The sequence below is a fragment of the Cnephaeus nilssonii genome (assembly GCF_951640355.1).
Source record: "Cnephaeus nilssonii genome assembly, chromosome: 4".
Lineage (NCBI taxonomy): Eukaryota > Metazoa > Chordata > Mammalia > Chiroptera > Vespertilionidae > Cnephaeus > Cnephaeus nilssonii.
This window is the reverse complement of record NC_137075.1, coordinates 99437196-99455320: the sequence shown is the minus strand read 5'-3', so window position 1 is coordinate 99455320 and position 18125 is coordinate 99437196. Positions and strand designations below refer to the sequence as shown.

Genomic DNA, 18125 nt, shown 5'->3' with positions numbered 1-18125 from the left:
GGAGGGGGGCAGGCACAGGCGTGGTCCCGGAGGGAGAGCCCACTGGGTCCTCCATCCTAAGGCTTCTCAGGGGGGAGATTTTAGGGGCGGTCCCAGGGGAAGAGCTTCATAGAATATTCAGTACCTTCCAGGTGTGCCCTTTCGGGTGGTGGTCTCCACGGACTGATTGGCGGCACCGGGGCCGGGGTCAATGTTCCCTGCAGCTGGTCCTGACGTCAGCCTTGGCTGGCTTTGTGGCTCCTGTGGGCCTGGAGCTGAAATACAACTGAGGCCTAGATGCTCTCTCTAGGGAGGGAAGGTCAGGGGTCCAAACCTCAGGACCAGCGACGTGCTAGGGGGCGGGGTCTCAGCCTACAACTGATTGTCCGTTGCTGGGCACCTGGGCCTTTCCATCCTGGTGACCTTCGGCACCTGGCCCAGCGTCCCTGCTCTGCTCCTGTCTGCCTAACTGCCTCCAACATCCACTCAGAGGGGCTCCAAACTGTGGGTGCTGCTCTTTCCGTAGAACATTAATAGTAGACGTTAACGGTTTGTCCTGGAACTGCCCCTACCAGGCTCCTGCTCTGTGCGAAGTCCTGTGCATATGCTACCCCAGCCCCTTCCATTTCTCCTGGGGGGGGGGGGGGTCTCAGTCAGAGCGCCCCTGACTTTGACTGCTCAGCGGGAGTGGGGGACGGGGGAGGGGGCAGCACAGGCGTGGCCTGGAGGGAGAGCCCACTGGGTCCCTCTCAACATCTCTGTGAGCTGTGGGAAACAGCTCAGGAGGCCCTTCTTCCAGGGCCTGCTCTGTGTCAGCCCCCCCCCCCCCCCCCCCCGCCAGGCCCCCGAACCTGCAAGGTGGCCCTCCCCAAGCTTCTGGGCGCTTGTCCAAGGCCTGGGCAGGAATGCAGCTGGGCTCTGCACCCCAGCGAAATGCAAAGCCCTGGCCATAACCCCACCCCCCACCCCCCCACCCACCCCCGCCTCTCTCCCTCCAGCCCCCGCCCCGCCCCCAGAGGTTCTCTGGAGTTCCTGGGGGAGGGCCAGCGGCCCTGGCGGGTGACAGTGTTTGGCTTTATTCTGAAGAAGGGCAATTTTTTCCTCTCCTTGTCTGTACTTTCTTTTAATGACTTTTTGGAGCGGAGCCTGAGCTGGATCAAAGACTCCCTGGGGGGAGGACAGCAGGACTGCGTGTTTGTGGTGAGGAAATTGGGGAGGTGAGCCTGTGGGTCTGTCCCTTGCCTTGGAGGGGGTGGGTAGGGGGGCCCAGGAGGTCGGACTGCCCTGAGCTCTGGATAGGGGTGGGGAGGGCGGAATCTCCTCCTACCAGGGCTGCAGGGAGGTGAGGGCAGGGAGATTGGGAGGAGGAAGGTGAGACAGGAGGGGTGCCCAGCATCTTGCCATGGCTGAGCCACCTCTGGGCTGGAACTTGGGGTCCCAGTGGACCCCCGTCTTCGGGACAACCTGAAAATCTGCTCAGATGAGGAAGAGGGTGAGGAGCCTGGGACCGTCTCTCCGAGCCTCTGGCTTCCTTCTCTCCCCCAGGGGCCCCCACCAGCCCCCAGGCTGGGAAGCGCCTCTTGTTTGGGGGTCTTGGCACCAAAGGAAAAGGAGGCGCTCCTCAGGAGCAGCTGCACCAAGGCTGGCCCCAAAGGTGCGGGAGGGGAGGGGCGGGCGCCTGGGAGATGCGCCTGCTGGTGGCGGCCTGGAGCAGCCCAGCGGGAGGCCCGGCAGGTGGTAAACAGGAGGGACAGGCTCACCCCTGGGAGCCGTTGCTGCTGCTGCTGCTGATGTTGTTTGGGAGAGGGAGCACGAAGCAGCCGCTGTGAGGCCCCAGGGCCCAGAGAGCCACAGGGAGTGTCACACAGGCAGCCCACGGGAGCCCTGCCGTCCCGAGAGCCTATGTGACCGGCCGGTGTGACTGTGCCCACACACCCCTCCGACAACCCCTGCACATGCCCCTGCACACACACATGCACATGCCTCTGCACACACCCTGCACACATACCTCTGCGCACACATCCCTGCACTTCCCTCTGCACACACCCTGCACACATACCTCTGCACACACATCCCTGCACTTCCCTCTGCACACACCCTGCACACATACCTCTGCACACACATCCCTGCACTTCCCTCTGTACACACCCTGCACATATACCTCTGCACACACATCCCTGCACTTCCCTCTGCACACATCCTGCACACATACCTCTGCACACACATCCCTGCACTTCCCTCTGCACACACCCTGCACACATACCTCTGTACACACATCCCTGCACTTCCCTCTGCACACACCCTACACACATACCTCTGCGCACACATCCCTGCATTTCCCTCTGCACACACCCTGCACACATACCTCTGCACACACATCCCTGCACTTCCCTCTGCACACACCCTGCACACATACCTCTGTACACACATCCCTGCACTTCCCTCTGCACACACCCTGCACACATACCTCTGCACACACATCCCTGCACTTCCCTCTGCACACATCCTGCACACATACCTCTGCACACACATCCCTGCACTTCCCTCTGCACACACCCTGCACACATACCTCTGTACACACATCCCTGCACTTCCCTCTGCACACACCCTGCACACATACCTCTGCACACACATCCCTGCACTTCCCTCTGCACACACCCTGCACACATACCTCTGTACACACATCCCTGCACTTCCCTCTGCACACACCCTGCACACATACCTCTGCACACACATCCCTGCACTTCCCTCTGCACACACCCTGCACACATACCTCTGCGCACACATCCCTGCATTTCCCTCTGCACACACCCTGCACACATACCTCTGTACACACATCCCTGCACTTCCCTCTGCACACACCCTGCACATATACCTCTGCACACACATCCCTGCACTTCCCTCTGCACACATCCTGCACACATACCTCTGCACACACATCCCTGCACTTCCCTCTGCACACACCCTGCACACATACCTCTGTACACACATCCCTGCACTTCCCTCTGCACACACCCTGCACACATACCTCTGCACACACATCCCTGCACTTCCCTCTGCACACATCCTGCACACATACCTCTGCACACACATCCCTGCACTTCCCTCTGCACACATCCTGCACACATACCTCTGTACACACATCCCTGCACTTCCCTCTGCACACACCCTGCACACATACCTCTGTACACACATCCCTGCACTTCCCTCTGCACACACCCTGCACACATACCTCTGCACACACATCCCTGCACTTCCCTCTGCACACACCCTGCACACATACCTCTGTACACACATCCCTGCACTTCCCTCTGCACACACCCTGCACACATACCTCTGTTCACACATCCCTGCACTTCCCTCTGCACACACCCTGCACACATACCTCTGTACACACATCCCTGCACTTCCCTCTGCACACACCCTGCACACATACCTCTGCACACACATCCTTGCACTTGCCTCTGTAAACCCTCCCTGAACACACACATATGCACACACTCTTACACACACACACCCTTGCATACACCTCTGCCCACACCTTGCACACACACCCCTGTACACACACATGCACACACCCTGCACACACCTTGCACATACCCTGTACTCACACCCCTGCACTAACCCTGTACACCCCTGCACACATACCCCTGCACATACCTGTGCACAAATACCCTGCACACACATCTCTGTGCATACACATGCACACAGCCCTCCAACACCCAGAATACTGTGTGAGGCCACAGTGTGTGGTGGAGCAGAAAATCTGATTCAAGTCCCAGTTTCACCATGTCTTGGCTCATGACTGTGGTATAACACATAACCCTGCTGAGCCTCAGTTTCCCCCTCTGCCAGGTGGAGCCAGGATTCTTGCCCTACCTCTGGATTATCTCCCGACTTGACATGGTGTCCATTTAGTCCGTCATCCTCATTCTCCCCATTTCGTTGAGGAAACTGCCTCTCAGTGAGGGTAGGGGAATTCCCCAAGAGCCACAGCCTAGCCATAGGACCTGGACTGGAATCACATTCTGCCCCCAGGTGTCACACGGACATATTCTTTGCCTATCCAGCCATGTGTGCCCATGTGTGTAAGCAACTGCAAGCACGCACACCACACGCGCACACACATGCACAGGTGAGCTAGTGCTCATGGCACCACGGGGGTGCTCCTCCTGTGCTCACTCTGAGCAAGTCCCACCTCCCTGCCTCCCGAGTGTGTTTGGCTACAGCAGGCGTCCTCAAACTACGGCCCGCGGGCCACATGTGGGTGTTTTTGCCATTTTGTTTTTTTACGTCAAAATAAGATATGTGCAGTGTGCATAGGAATTTGTTCATAGTTTTTTTTAAACTATAGTCCGGCCCTCCAACGGTCTGAGGGACAGTGAACTGGCCCCCTGTTTAAAAAGTTTCAGGACCCCTGGGCTACAGTATCAGAAGCCATCGGAACCACAAGTGCTGTGACTGCTATTGACCAAGGACCTTGGGCATAGCAGCTTGGTGAGGCCACCAAGCACCACGTTCTTTCCACCTCTCAGCCCGCCGTCCTCCGTGTTAACCGGGTGCCACATAGCCACAGGATGGCTGCTGCAGCCCTGGACATCGTGTCTGCATTCCAGCATGAAAGAAGAGGCACGGTCCCCGAAGAAAACTCTCCTTCCACGCCTGTCCCTTCTATGAAGAAGCAAAAGCTCTCCCAAATGTTCCTCCTCCCCCTCCCCCCTCAGACTTTCCCTTGTATCTCATTGCTTGGAACTGGGTCAGTGGCCACCTAGAGCTGCAAGGGAGGCCGGGAGGAAAGAATCTGGCAAAGGCGCACAGGACCCTTGAGCAGGGAGGCAAGGTGTATCCCCCTGGCGGGGCTCTCTGCTGTTTTGAATGACATTGGGATTCTGATGGCCAGGAAGAGGGGCGGAGGGCCCGTTAAAATGCCTGGCACTGGTGCCTTGTGGCCCTGAGCTCCATCCTCCATCCGTCCTCCAGGGGGCAATGTGAGGACAGAAGACACAGCAGGCACAGGGGTTTGAGCTGCCTGGGAGGGAGGAAAGGGACCCCAGATTCTAGTGCAGCTGTGCCCACGAAGGCAACAAGCCCAGCTGAAACGGGCCTGCCCCAGACAGCTCACCGGAAGCTGCAGGGGGCCAAGTGTCTTCTGTGCCTGCCCCAGGCACCAGAAACCTGATCCCAGTGTCCTGTGTCCCCCGAACCCAGACATCGACTGCTGCCTTCCTCAACCTGTTTCTTCCCACCATGACGCATCTCGGGGGCCACTCGGAGCCGAGGGGCCCACGGAGGTGGCACGTCATGAAGAGGATTTGTGGAGGCTGCCTGGCTGCCAGGCACCTTCGGAAATAAAAGGGAATACGTTTGCCCTTCAATTAACAAAAGCCGAGGGCGAAGAGCCACAGCTGAGCTCCGGGGCCCGGCCGTCAGAGCCTGGGCCTTCCTCCCGGGCTCCGATGACATTCCTTTCCTCAGAGGCATGTCCCTGTCCGGGTTTTGTCCGAAAGCCTCCTCTTCAGGGTTCTGCTGACGCCCGGGGTGCCCGTGAGCTCCATGTCACCGTGTGCACCACGTTAGGGGTCCCCGAACCAGCAAACCCTCGGAGCTCCCGGTGTGGCCAGCCCCAGCCGGGCAGCTGTCACACGTGTCCCTCCTGCCAGGCACCATGCTGGCCGCCTGCCTACCTGGACGGCCTCTCGCTTTCTGTTCGGCCCCACTGAGCTGCCCTGATGGAAGGCACTTCGCGCCCTCGCCCATCTCCAGACCTGGGAAGTGAGGCCTCCGGGTTTCCATTCAGCACGAACTGCCTTTGAACGGTAAAGAAAGTAGCTTTGGTAAGCTTTTTAAAAACAACTTTATACATGTTTGTTTGACTTTATCATTTTATCTTATTTTTGTATTTGGCTTTATACAATACCAAACAGTGTAAAGGAGAAAATCAAAGCTACCGTAAGAGGAAAGGGCTGCGGGCGTTCCGGTGAGCATCCTCACCCACACCCGACAGCGTGCACCCACACCTACAATCCGTGCTGACAGTGTCACACAAGCGGAATCTCTTTGTAGCAGCTGTCACGTGACCTGCTCTCATCCATCAGCGTGACCTGTGGAACTTTCCATGTCGATACAAACATCCCCACCCTATCTAACCTAATTGCTGGGTGGTTCTCCACTGAGAGATGGATTATAATCTAACCGGCATGTTCCCTGTTAATGGATACTATGATTATTTCCATTTTTTTGTTTTTGTTTTTACCAAAAAATTATCTGATGAATATCCATGTTTAGAGCTCTTTGCCCATTTGTCTGATTATTTCTTTAGATCTGGAATTGGTGAGCACGTTTAAAACTGGGGTGCCTTTTTGCCAAATCGGCCTTTAGAAAGACTATCAATGTATACTTTGAACCAAGAGTAGTAGTACAGATAAATAATAGCCACACTGTATTTTCCTCGCCTGGCACTGCTCTAAGCACTTTATACCAATCACTCATTTAAGCCTCCCACAAGCCGCCAGGTGCGTATGATCACGACCCATTTCACAGACGAGGAAAGTGAGGCACGGGAAGTTCATGTCAGTGGTCAAGGGTCAGTAAGCGGCAGAGCATTCATTTGTGAAGGTGCCCATTTCCCCACACTCCTGCCAACACCAGAAGGAACATTTCCAATCTAAAGGGAGGAGGGGGGAAAAATCTCACTGTTGCTTTTATTTTCATTTTTGTGGCTGGTAAGGTTGACTTTTTTCATGTGTCCATCAGTCGTTCTTTTAGGAATCCTGTTATGAATTACTTCTTCATATCTTTTTCTCACTTTTCAGCCAGGCCGTTCATCTTTGTATTGAGTTGTGTGACACCTCACCTACTACAAAAACCGGCCCTTTGCGCCCTGGCCGGCGTTGCTCAGTAGTTAGAGCATCAATCCTCACACCGGACGGTCGTGGGGTCGATTCCGGTCAAGGCCACGTACCTGGGTTGCAGGTTCGATCCCGGTCCTGGTCAGGGTGCGTGTGGGAGGCAACCAATCAATGTATGTGTCTCTCTCACCTCAATGTTTCACTCTTTCTCCCTCCTCTCTCTCTCTTTTTCCCCCTCCCTCTCTCTTCCGCTCTTTCTAAAACGCAATGGAAAAAATATCCTAGGGAGAGGATTAACAAAAAAAAATAATAATCATAAATCAACCCTTTATCTTATCTGCCTTATGCCCCACCCTTCACAGCGAGGCCTTTAGAGAGAGGGTGTACCGTCCTCCCCCTTCCCCAGGGCCCGGCACAGAGCTGGCTTCCCGTGGTGAGACTTTTCCTCGTCCAGATGGGGCTCTGGGAGCTCCGAGCAGTGGATAGGGCACCACTCACTTATCCTGGGCTGCCCCTCGGCCTGAAATCCCAGCTCCCTCCGTCTGCAGTGGGCAGGGTGTTTAGAATGAGCATCATCTCGTTTGCTCTCCAGGCGGCCTGGTGAGGCAGATGGGGTGACGTGGCCTCTTATTGCAAAGGAGGAAACTGAGGTTCCAAGCCACTTCCTAAGGCGCCCGAGGTTTCAGAGCAGAACGGACATTGAGCCCCGTGGTCCAAGGCTCACTCTGCTCCAGCTCCGGCTGACAGGCCTGATGGGAAGAAAGGACAGAATTTCCTGCCTGTAGAGCAAGGGTCCTCGCGGGCCTGGCTCGCGACATGCCCCAGCCCCTCACACAGCAGGCCTGCACCCACCCCTCACCTGCCAGGCTGCCTCCTGGAGCCTCCCGGCTGGGCTGAGCTGGGGAGGGGAGGGAGGGGGAGGGAGGGAGGGCGGGAGGTGGCACAAGGGCCCCTTTGTGCCTGTTGCTAGGGCCTGGCTGTATTTACTCAGCCTCGGTAAACAGGAGGTGCCTGGAGGCCCGCTCTGTTATGACAACTTAAAGAGCATTTTCTTTCCTTCCTGAGGTCCTTCAAGCCCGGGGCTGCTGGAGGTGACTCCCCACCTCCCAGGGGCTTCCCCGGAGCGGAGCTGCCAGTGTCCTCATCAGAGAGGTCACTCAGCTCAGCCCCTCCAGGCTCCGGGCTGGGATGGAGACACTGAGGCCTGGGAGGGGAGGTAGCCCAAGCCCAAGGTCACAGAGGAGGGGCAGCTGAAACAGGCCCAGCAGCTGAGGTTCTGTCTTCTGCACAGAACGGAGGGGGGAGGTGGCCACCTGTCCCTCACACACGGAGCGTCAGCCCTGGGCTCAGCCCCGGCTCCCCACCACCTCCCCGCGTTGGCAGGAGAACGTCCAGGCCTATAGGAAAGTTTTATAAGAGTTTATTTGAATCAAATTTTTGAGGACATGCCCAGAAGCAAGATCACCACAGACTGAGAAAATGCTCTGGAGAAAGGCGGTTTTGCAGCTTATTTTATACATTAAAATCAACGAGAAAAAAAAAAAATCAAAGGAGAGGGCCTCAGGAAGATACAGGAAATCCATTGGTGGTGTATTAAGGACGGAGAAAGCAAAGCGAGGAACCCTCCAGGGCTGGATAAAGAGCAACATGGAAAAACACATGCTTCTTTTGCATTGCTGGCTACAGGAGAGTTAACAATTAACCTTTACAGCTCAGGGAGATGGCATGCGGGCAGCAAGATAACAATGAGGGGTTCTGTGGTCTCTCCTCTGATGCGGGCGGCTGTGCCCGGAGGGGGTCTGGAAAAGAAAATTATTCTGACCTTTCAAAGTAGATGCACAAAGACAATAGACAGGCTCACGTCAGGTAAAGCGTGGCCTTTGCGAAGGAAGCTATAGGCCTAGGACGTGACCGCCCGCCATGCCTGCCCAGTTAGGAATTTGAGATCAGATCATCCGGTGTGCTTACTTTTGGTCACCAAGCTTGTCAGTCCTGGCACATGGTCCCCTGAGCTTGTCAGGCTGACTTTTCCATTCAGACCGCCATCCCCGGGGTGCGTGGGGGAGGCTGCCCGGCCTACTGCCCGCAGCCCATGGGCCAGGCCCCTGGAGGTGGGGGACAACCCAAAGGGTGGTCACTTTTAAGACTCTAATGTCTTAGGAAACCAAGACACGCCAAGGCAGGGTTAGGAGAATCGTGGCGTTAGTTTTAATGCTTGCAACTAACAAATTACCACTTTTAACCAGCCTCCCAGGACGCTATCACCGTGGTAGCTGCAAACTCGTTATAGGATTTACCGGGGGATTTATATAGGATTGAAATGAACTTCCTTCAGCCCGGCAGACAGCTCAGCTCTGCCTCAGGCTGTCACCTCCTTCGGAGAGAATGCCGAAGGGTTACCATTGAGGCCCTCCGTGCACCAGAGGCCTCCCGCGAGAGGCCCAGCCCAAGGTGGCCGGTGGCCAGGGCTCCTGTGTGACCTTCAGCCAGCGCCACCCTCCCTGGCTCCTTCCTCTGCGGGAGGGGCAGACTGTGCTCTGGGCTCGGCCTCTCCTGCCTGAGGTCCCCGCTCTGCCTCACCTCCCCAGGGGACCCAGGAGGGTTGGGAAGGGGGAGCTTTTGGAGTTAGAAGCTGATTTCTGGGGACACCCATGGCCCTTGAGCAGGTGCCTGATAGGCTTCCGCCGGGCGGGAGTTCCTCCTGGCCCCAGCCCTGCCTGCCCACACCCGCCCTGCCCACACCCGCGCTCCACAAACAAAGGCCCTGCGTACCTTGGCTGGCAGGACTCACAGGGAATCCTTTGAGGAACAGAGTGGATTTCCTCAAAGGTGGAGGCGGGGTCTCCTGGAGAGGTCTCCTGACCCAGGGTCACCCCACCCTGGCACACAGCCCACCGCTCAGGGCTAGGCCCGGGATGGCTGCGAGCCCGGCCCCACGTGATTTAAAGGAGCCCGCCGAGCTCCCAGCCTGGCAGGGAAGGTCATAGAGGGCACGGGAAGGAGAAGAGAAGTGGGATCGGCGGTCACAGAAGATGATACTGAACAGCGGGCTCTTCGGAGACCATGATGTTGAACCACATCCTGGATGGGCACTGGGGCGGGGGAGGGCGGGGGTGTTTCAGGTGAAATCTGAATGGAATAGGTGCTGTCAGTCATCTTAGAAAGACTGTCCATGAAAGGGGAGCGTCTTGGGGGCGAGGACTGGGCAGGGTTTTCTCCTCTCCCCGACTCACATTTTTCTCTCCGAGGCCTGAAGCGGGCCTGGCGGTGGGTGAGCTATGCGGGGATGCAGGCAGGCAGCCAGGAGTCAGAGACCAGCTGGGCTGGGTGTCTCGCCGCCGCTGGGGAGGCGGCAGCTGGAGCCCAGAGCAGTGACAGTTTCTGGGACCATCAGGGTCAAGGACAGTAACCAGGAGCCCTCAGCCTCGGGGCAGGGGCCTCTGTTCTCGTCACTCTGGGAGGGGAGCAGCCTGAGGAGAGCCATGACCCCATGTGTCCGAGGCCTGGAGAGCACCAGCGGGGACCCCAGCAGACTTCACGCCCAGGAGACTCCACCGCCTGCCCCCGGAGAAGCTTCCAGAGAGCAAGGAAGCAGACAGAGATCCTGGAGGCGGGGCTGGTTTCCAGCAAGGGCTCAGTGCCACGTGGGCCCAGATCAGTGAAGCAGAGAGCACCTCAGCATCCACGCATTCAATGTTCTTTAGATCAGCGGTCGCCAACCTTTCGGACCTCAAGGACCAGCAGTGGCCCGCGGACCACCGATTGATGACCGCTGCTTTAGATCACAAATCGCCTCCAACACCTAGTGGCTTAAAACAACATGTCATTGCTATAGCCCACAGCTCTGGGAGTTGACTGGGTCTCACTCGGAGCCTCTCATGCGGACAGGGGCTGGGGCTGGTGTCACGTGGTTGCGGCTGACTGTCAGCTGGGACCTCAGCCAGGGGCCTCTATGTGGCTTGGGCTTCCTCACAACATGGTGACTGGGCTCCCAGAGGGAACATCCGAAGAGAACTGGACAGAGCTTTGTCACCTTTTCTCACCCAGTTTTGGAAGTCACGTGATGGCGCGTCCACCGAGGTCATAGGCCTGCCAAGGTCCCTGGGGAGAGGGCACGGGCCCCTATGCAAAGGGAGGAATGCCAGTGCCGTGCTGGAGGAAAAGCAAGTGGGGTGGGCGCTCTGGTGGCAGCCGTCCTGGGAAAATGCTCCCTGCCGTCTCCAGGAAGGCAGCAGGACGGGGCGCACAGGCTTGTGGGTCTTCGTGAGGACTTTGGCTTCTGCTCTGAGCCACAGCAGGGGCCACCGAGGGGCCGTGGGGAGTTCTGAGTAGAAGCAAAGGGCCTCTCCCTCCAAAAACAGGACTGGGAACGAAAGAACACCCGCCTCTGCTTGCACACCTCTAACCACGGGAGCTCACCCCTTGATTGTATATGGGTTTGTCTTGTCATGAATGAAAATAAACTCTGAGTCTTTTCCATACTAAACCCCACCCAGTTCTTTCACTAACCCACTTTTACCTCAAGCTCCTGAATGCTCACCATACTGGCCGTTAATGTCTGTCCTTTTTCTAAATAGGGATTAGCAAAATACAGCCCAAGGTCCAAGTCAGGCCCGTAGCCTGTTTTTGTAAATAAAGTTTTATTGGAACACACCCACGCCTCCAGTGTAGGTGCTTTGTGCGGAGTCGAGTTGCCGCCCTGGAGACTGGGAGCCACAAAGTTTGAAATATGGACTGTCTGGCCCTTTGCAGAAAGGTTTCTGACCCCTTCCGAAAGGTGGGTGCCTTAGGTTCCCCCCTGGCTGAGACGCCGAAGGCAGACAGCAGGGGCAAGACTGAGGCAAAGCGGCCCATTAGGAGGCCAAACAGAGACGGTAAAGATGCTCAATAATAAAACCCCAAAGTACGATGTTACCACACTTCTGCTGTGTGTCCGTCAAAGTCAGACATTCATTTACACAAGCACATCTTCTAAAAGGCGGCTTTCTACCTGGTTCTTTGCAAAGGTTCCTGGGACGCATCTCCGGCTGCGTACATGCAGATTTCTGCGTGTTTTCTTGAGTTACCAGCATGACGGCTGCAGACCTCACCTGGCTCCAGTCCCTCCGCTCGGCCCATCAGGAGAGCGGTGGTTGGAACAGGGCCGGCTGGTGTCCTGAGGTATAATTAAAAACCACAGATTCTTAACTCTGCCAGAGCAACATTAAAAACCGCAGCAGGCGTGGGGCCCACGGAGGGCTGAGCGTCGGAGGCTGCCCAGATCTGCACCAGAGGAAGCGAGAGAGCCCGCACCCCACAGGCAGGCCGGCCTCCCTGGCAAACTTGGGCTCTCCCGGACCTTCCAGGCAGACTTCTCAGTCGCTGTGGTCAGGAAGCATGGAAAGAAAGCACTGACTTGTTTTCCAGGAAGAAAGGGAGAAAAACAAAGCATGAAACATTGCTGTTTCAAAAGGACATGCTTTGTCCTTAGGCTGCCTTAGCGGGGGGAGGGCAGGGGGAAAGCAGCAGGACCCGCAAAATTAAACGTTGAGGCTAAAAAGAAGTGAAGGCTTTACCTCTCATGGAACCTTCCAGAATCTGGATGACCTCTCTGACCCCCTCCTGCCCTGGGTGCTGGGTCCATATCTGGGTGGTAGAGACCTAAGCCCCTCCCCCTCAGGGGGCTTGGAGAAGCCTCCGTGAGAGGGTGAAGATGGAGGTTCCAGGGAGGTAACCCCAGGAGTCCCAGAGTGGGGCTGAGCGTGGAAGGGGTACGAGTAAACGACATCCCTAGCACAGCTCTCCTGGGCCACTGCCACCCACACCAGGACGCAGGGACGCCGGACGGCGTGTGGGAACCACAGGTGTCCCAGCATCTTCTGGAAACTTCTTGATGAAGTCCATGGTGAAGAACTAAGAGAGAGCGCAGTGAGCTACCAGGGGGACAAGGCTGGAGACACAGGGAGAGGTCCCGCCTTCAGACCTTGACCACAGAGGACGGGGGTGGGGAGGGGGCAGGGTAGAGGGGCTACAGACTCCTCCGCGCTCAGACCCTGCTCTGGGTTCAGTGAGGGGCACCCTGACCTCCCAGCTCACCTCCCACGAGAGTTCTCTGGACACCCAGACGCTCTAATGCCGCCCAGACCTCCTCTGCGCCATGCCCCTGGCAGGGCGCCTAGAAGCTGGCACTGGATCACATTCTCTCTTCCTGCTCAGGAATGTGCCCAGGGTGACGTTTGGTGTGAAAAGGCAGCTGCTCAGGCCTCCCCAGCCTCAACCTTCGGCTGAGGTCATTTCCTTTTCTCATTTGTTCCATGAAGAAACTCTCCCCAGGTTAGTGGGCAGGCTGGCACCCCTCCTCCAGGGAGAAGATGTGAGCAAATGAAAGAGCAGAGTACAGAGCCCTGGAGGGAACTAGAAGACGGGGTTTGAGGTAGATGATCTCAGGACTGGCTATGACCTAGGCAGGCTGCTTAAACCCTCTGACACGCCCTTGAATCTGCTGAACTAACTAGCATTCTAGTTTTTCTTAATAATCACAAATAGATGATTAGTTTATTATCTAAGGTCTAATGTACCAGATCAGGCAGTTGGGAGCAGCTTCAGAGATGACCTGAGAGCCCCAGACTGCCCTGTGAGAAAGCTGACCAGTGGCAAAAAAATACTGTCACATCTAGCCCTGGCTGGTTTGGCTCAGTGGATAGAGCGTCGGCCTGCAAACTGAAAGGTCCCAGTTTTGATTCCGGTCAAGGGCACATGCCTGGGTTGTGGGCTTGATCCCCAGTGGGGGACTTGCAGGAGGCAGCCGATCCATGATTCTTTCATCATGGAAGTTTCTATCTCTCTCTCCCTCTTCCTTCCTCTCTAAAATCAATAAAAATATGTCTTTAAAAAACGGTCACATCTACCTGTGAATCACATCTAAGCATTCATTCGTTCACTAAGCCATCCTTCCATCGTTTCTCCTATCTTCACTTACATTCTTGTTTCCCTCTAGCCAACCATCCACTTATCCATCTATCACCCATCATTTTATCTTTTCCTGTTTCCTTTCTTCCTTCCATTCATCCATTCATCCTTTCTCTTTTCCTTCCTTTCTTCCATTTCCTTTCTTCCTTCCATTCATCCATTCATCCTTTCTCTGTTCCTCCCTTTCTTCCATATTTCCATCCTCCTTCCATCCACTCTTCAATCTTTCCATTCATCTACCCATCCATCCAACCATTCAACCAACCATCCATTCATCTAACCATCTATACATACATACATACACATTCTTTATCCTTACAACCTTCCATTCAATACCTATTTTTCTTTCCTTCCATTCACCTATCATTCCTTCCTTTCATTCTAATTCCTTTGGTATACCTATATATTCATTTTTCATCCATCCATTTATCAAATCACTCTTTCTTTCATCCTTCTATTTGTCCACCCATCTTTTCTATCAATCAATACATTCATTGATTACATATTTATGAACATCTACTTGAACTAGATATGTGATTTCATTTAAATATTGGAATTTATAGTCGTGTTCAATCTGTATGAACCAAAGGTATAATGTAAGAAACGTGTTTACAAAAAGTTGTACAAGTCTGAGGGGGAATTGTCAATTCTGGGGTGGTTAGGACCGGTTTCCCTGGATGTTCTTGAGATTTGAGGAACAGATGTTTATCATGTAGACAAGGGAGGCCATTGTACATTCCAGGCCAAAAGAATGGAATGTGCAAAGGCACAGGGCATGGAAAGAATATGGCAGTTCCTGAACTATAAGGGGAATGTTGTATAGCAGGAAGAGGGGAGTGTGGAGAGGGAGAAGGCAGGGGTCCAGAGTCCAAGGGCCATGCAGGCCCTGTTGAGGAATTTGAACTCTGTCCTGAGGACAATGAGGATCCCTGGAAAAGAAAGACTACAGCAGAAGGAATGGAATGGTGTGGGTGGTAGGAGGGTGTGGCTGGAGACAGACCAGTAGGTAAGAGGGGAGAGAAGATGTGGCCTGGCTGAAGTGATAGAGTTCAGATGGAAAGAGTGTTGGAGTTGAGAGTGATTTAGGAGGTAGAGGTAGTAGGAGATGGACAGGAGATGAAGGCGGTGATGCTGAGGGGACTCCTAGCGGGTGTTCAGGGGCGATGTTACTGGAGCTAGGAATGTGTGAGCAGAAGGAGGGGTGGGAGGGCAGGCAATGAGTTTGGGTTCAGTTAGGGAGAATATGCATCCTGAAGGAGGGGTCCAGCCACCAGTGCATGCACAGATCAAACACAGACTAAGTTGGCCTTTGCTGCCTATTAGCTCATCTGGCCTCCACCACTGCCCTCAGACCAAGGCTGGCACTCATTCACTCACTTACTCACTCACTCACTCACTCACTTACTTGTAGGCTCTAGGATACACAGCCAACTGGCCATCAAAGTCCCTGGCTTCCTAGAGGCAGTATTCTGGTGATAGCAACTGCCATTGGAAAGTTTAGGAGTCTAAGAGGTGAAGCAACCTGCCCAAGGCTACACAATCAGGAGGTGGCCAAGCCAAGCCAAAGCTGAGACTCCCAGGAGCTGCTGGGTCAGGAAATAGAACCGAGTGGAGACTGCTGACTCAGCTCTACAGGAAGCTCCAGGACTGCGTGACTCAGCAAATGGCTTTTCTGCTGCAGCCATTTTCTGCAGAGCAGAGAGGGGACCCAATGAGATAGCCAGGTGTCCGTGGCCCAAACTACCACTGCCCGGAAGGAGATGGCTCGGTTTCCTCTCCCCCTTCCTACTGGAAGAAAGACTCCCCCACCCCTCAACCCATCCTGTCTCTGCTGCTTCCTGCTCCCAACCCTAAGTTCCCACCACACCCTCACTTGGCAACGCCTCTGTCCTTAGCCAGACCCTGGACTTCCTGCTGTGTTTTACTCTGGACTGTCTATAGGGTCTGAGATATGTCATTTGGCCACTGAGTTGCCTGCATTACCTTCTCTGTAAAACAGGGCCACCTGAGCTGTGGACTAGAGCAGGCTTTGTGAACCATGGCAGACCTGTCAGCGTTTGCTTGGTGGAACACAAGCTGAGGCCAGTACAGTGTCAGGCCCCAACCATGATAATAGATGCTCGCATTTCTTGAGCCCTCACCATGTCTAAACTCTTCCCAGGTATTCTCCCACTTTACTAGTATCTACAAAGTAAGTCCCGTTACTATCCTCCTTGTCTATAGATGAGGAAACGGAAGCACATAGAGGTTAAGTAATTTATCCAAGGTCACACAGCTGTTAAGTATGGGATCTGGATTTGAATCCAAACTAATCCAGGCTCTAATCTTCACATGCTTGTACATTGTGCTATGTTCTCTCTGGAGACTCTCTCTTGGGCACTGCCTTTTAAATAAGGAGGCAGATCACACTAGACGTGGGGAGGGGGTGTGGAGCAGGAGATAGGCATGATCACTATGGAGAAGAACTGGCTTGGGGACATGGTACTGGTGGGGATTCTGGGAATCCCCTTTACCTCTCTCCATCTGGTTGACTCCTACCTACCTCTTTGGACTTAAGTCAAGGGTCTCCCTGGACCAGCACCCCCACCCCCGTGCTCTGGAGCACAGATGACTCTGTCTCACAGCTGATTACCTCCATTGCATGCAGCACCTTCTCTGCACCAGGCACCGGGCTATGTATTTGACATGTTCTCTCACTGACTCCTCACAGCCATTGTCAGTACTTGGCTTGACTGGGCAGGGGCCTCTGGGGGCAGGAGCAGAGCCCCCTGGGGCCAGCTTGAGAGGAAGAGAGCATTTGGGGAAAGCTCCAGGGTGTCTGAGGGAAACCTGGTCTCACAGAAGATTGCAACCAGGCACCAGGAAGATGTAAGAACCCATATTTCTCCTCTACGTCTCTCTCTGACACTCAGAGGCCACAGTGTCTCATCATGACTCCTCTCTCTGATCCTGAGACCCCTGGGACAGAAATCTGCTCAGTGTAGGAAGAACTCCTCTTGGTCAGGACTGTTCAAACATCCAGGGGCTGCCCCAGCAGACAGTGACGATGGGCAAGTAGTGGTAGAAACTTGTGGAGGAGTGCATGTTATGATGGGAGCTTGGGCCCCATGGGCCTTTTAAGAGCCCATCCCATTTGAGCCACTCGGCTCTGATATCCAGAATCATATTTCCAAATGCCTCCTCAATGTCTCCACTGGGATGTCGAATGGACATTTAGAAAAGAAGACATGGGAAACTGAGCTCGTGTCTGTCCCCTGAAACCTGCTCCTCCCACAGCTTTCCCCATCTCAGTTGATGGCAACTCCATCATTCCAGTTGCTTCAGTCATTCTTGACTCCTCTCTCTTCCATCCCCATTTGATCTTTCCGGAAGTCCTGTGGGTTATACCTTCAGAATCTGTCCAGAATCTGACCTGCTTCCTCCATTTCCCTGGCTACCAACCTGGTGCAATGACTTCATTGCCTTGGCTCCCACCCACTCAGAGCAGAAGTTGGTCATTACAGTGGCTCCCCATGACCTAGTCCCCTCTCACCTCCTTCCTGACTATTCCTTGCTATTCCTCCAGCACACCAGGCATACACCCCTTCTCATGGCCTCCTCACTGGCTGGTCCCTCAGCCTTGAGCCTCTTCCCCACATGTCTGCTAGGCCAAGTCCCTCATCCCCTTCAAGCCTTTGCTCAGGGTCACTTTCTCATTGAGCCCTACTTAGAGCTCCAGATTTAAAATTACAACTGCCCCTCACCCCCAGCACATGCTGGTTATTCTCCATCTTTCTTACCCTATCTGTTTTTTGTTTTCCATATCACTGACCAGTTCTAATGTACAATATCATTTTAAATTTATTATTTATTATGTCTCCATCCACTAGACTGTAAGCTTTGTGGGAGCATTGACTTTGCTTTTTCTGCTCATTGTTAAATCCTGAACATCCAGAACAGTGACTGCTTTCAATACTGGTGTGTAAATAATCAATATGATGATAGAGAGATGGGCTGCAGGTGAGTCAGGAGCCAGGGTCCTGGGGATGCCTCTAGCAGCTGGTCAGGGAGCATGAGGTCCCCCTTCATACCTAGCATGGGAAGTCCAGGCAGAATCAACCCAGATTCTCTTTTCATCTGCTCTCTCTCCCCCTCTCCCTCTCTCATGCAAAGTGGGTTATACCTTGGAGGGCAGCAGGTTCTTAACTGTATCCACAGAGGTCTCAGAAATGCTAAAAATCTCCTGAATTGCACCAAACTTATACATTCACTTGGGGTTTTTTGGGGGGGAATGAAGGAGAAGTTTTTTTCTCTTAGTATTTATCACCTTTCTGACATACTATATAATTTACTTATTATGATATGTTTCTA

General features: G+C 54.4%; 1 long non-coding RNA gene across 1 annotated transcript; it reads right to left on the bottom strand.

Moving 5' to 3' along the window:
* Positions 1–4253: 4253 nt before the first annotated feature.
* Positions 4254–13029, bottom strand: LOC307098568. Its single transcript, XR_013813446.1, has 3 exons — positions 12903–13029; positions 11818–11982; positions 4254–7576 (listed from the first exon to the last, which is right to left on the bottom strand). It is a non-coding gene; the product is annotated as an uncharacterized lncRNA (long non-coding RNA).
* Positions 13030–18125: the final 5096 nt, after the last annotated feature.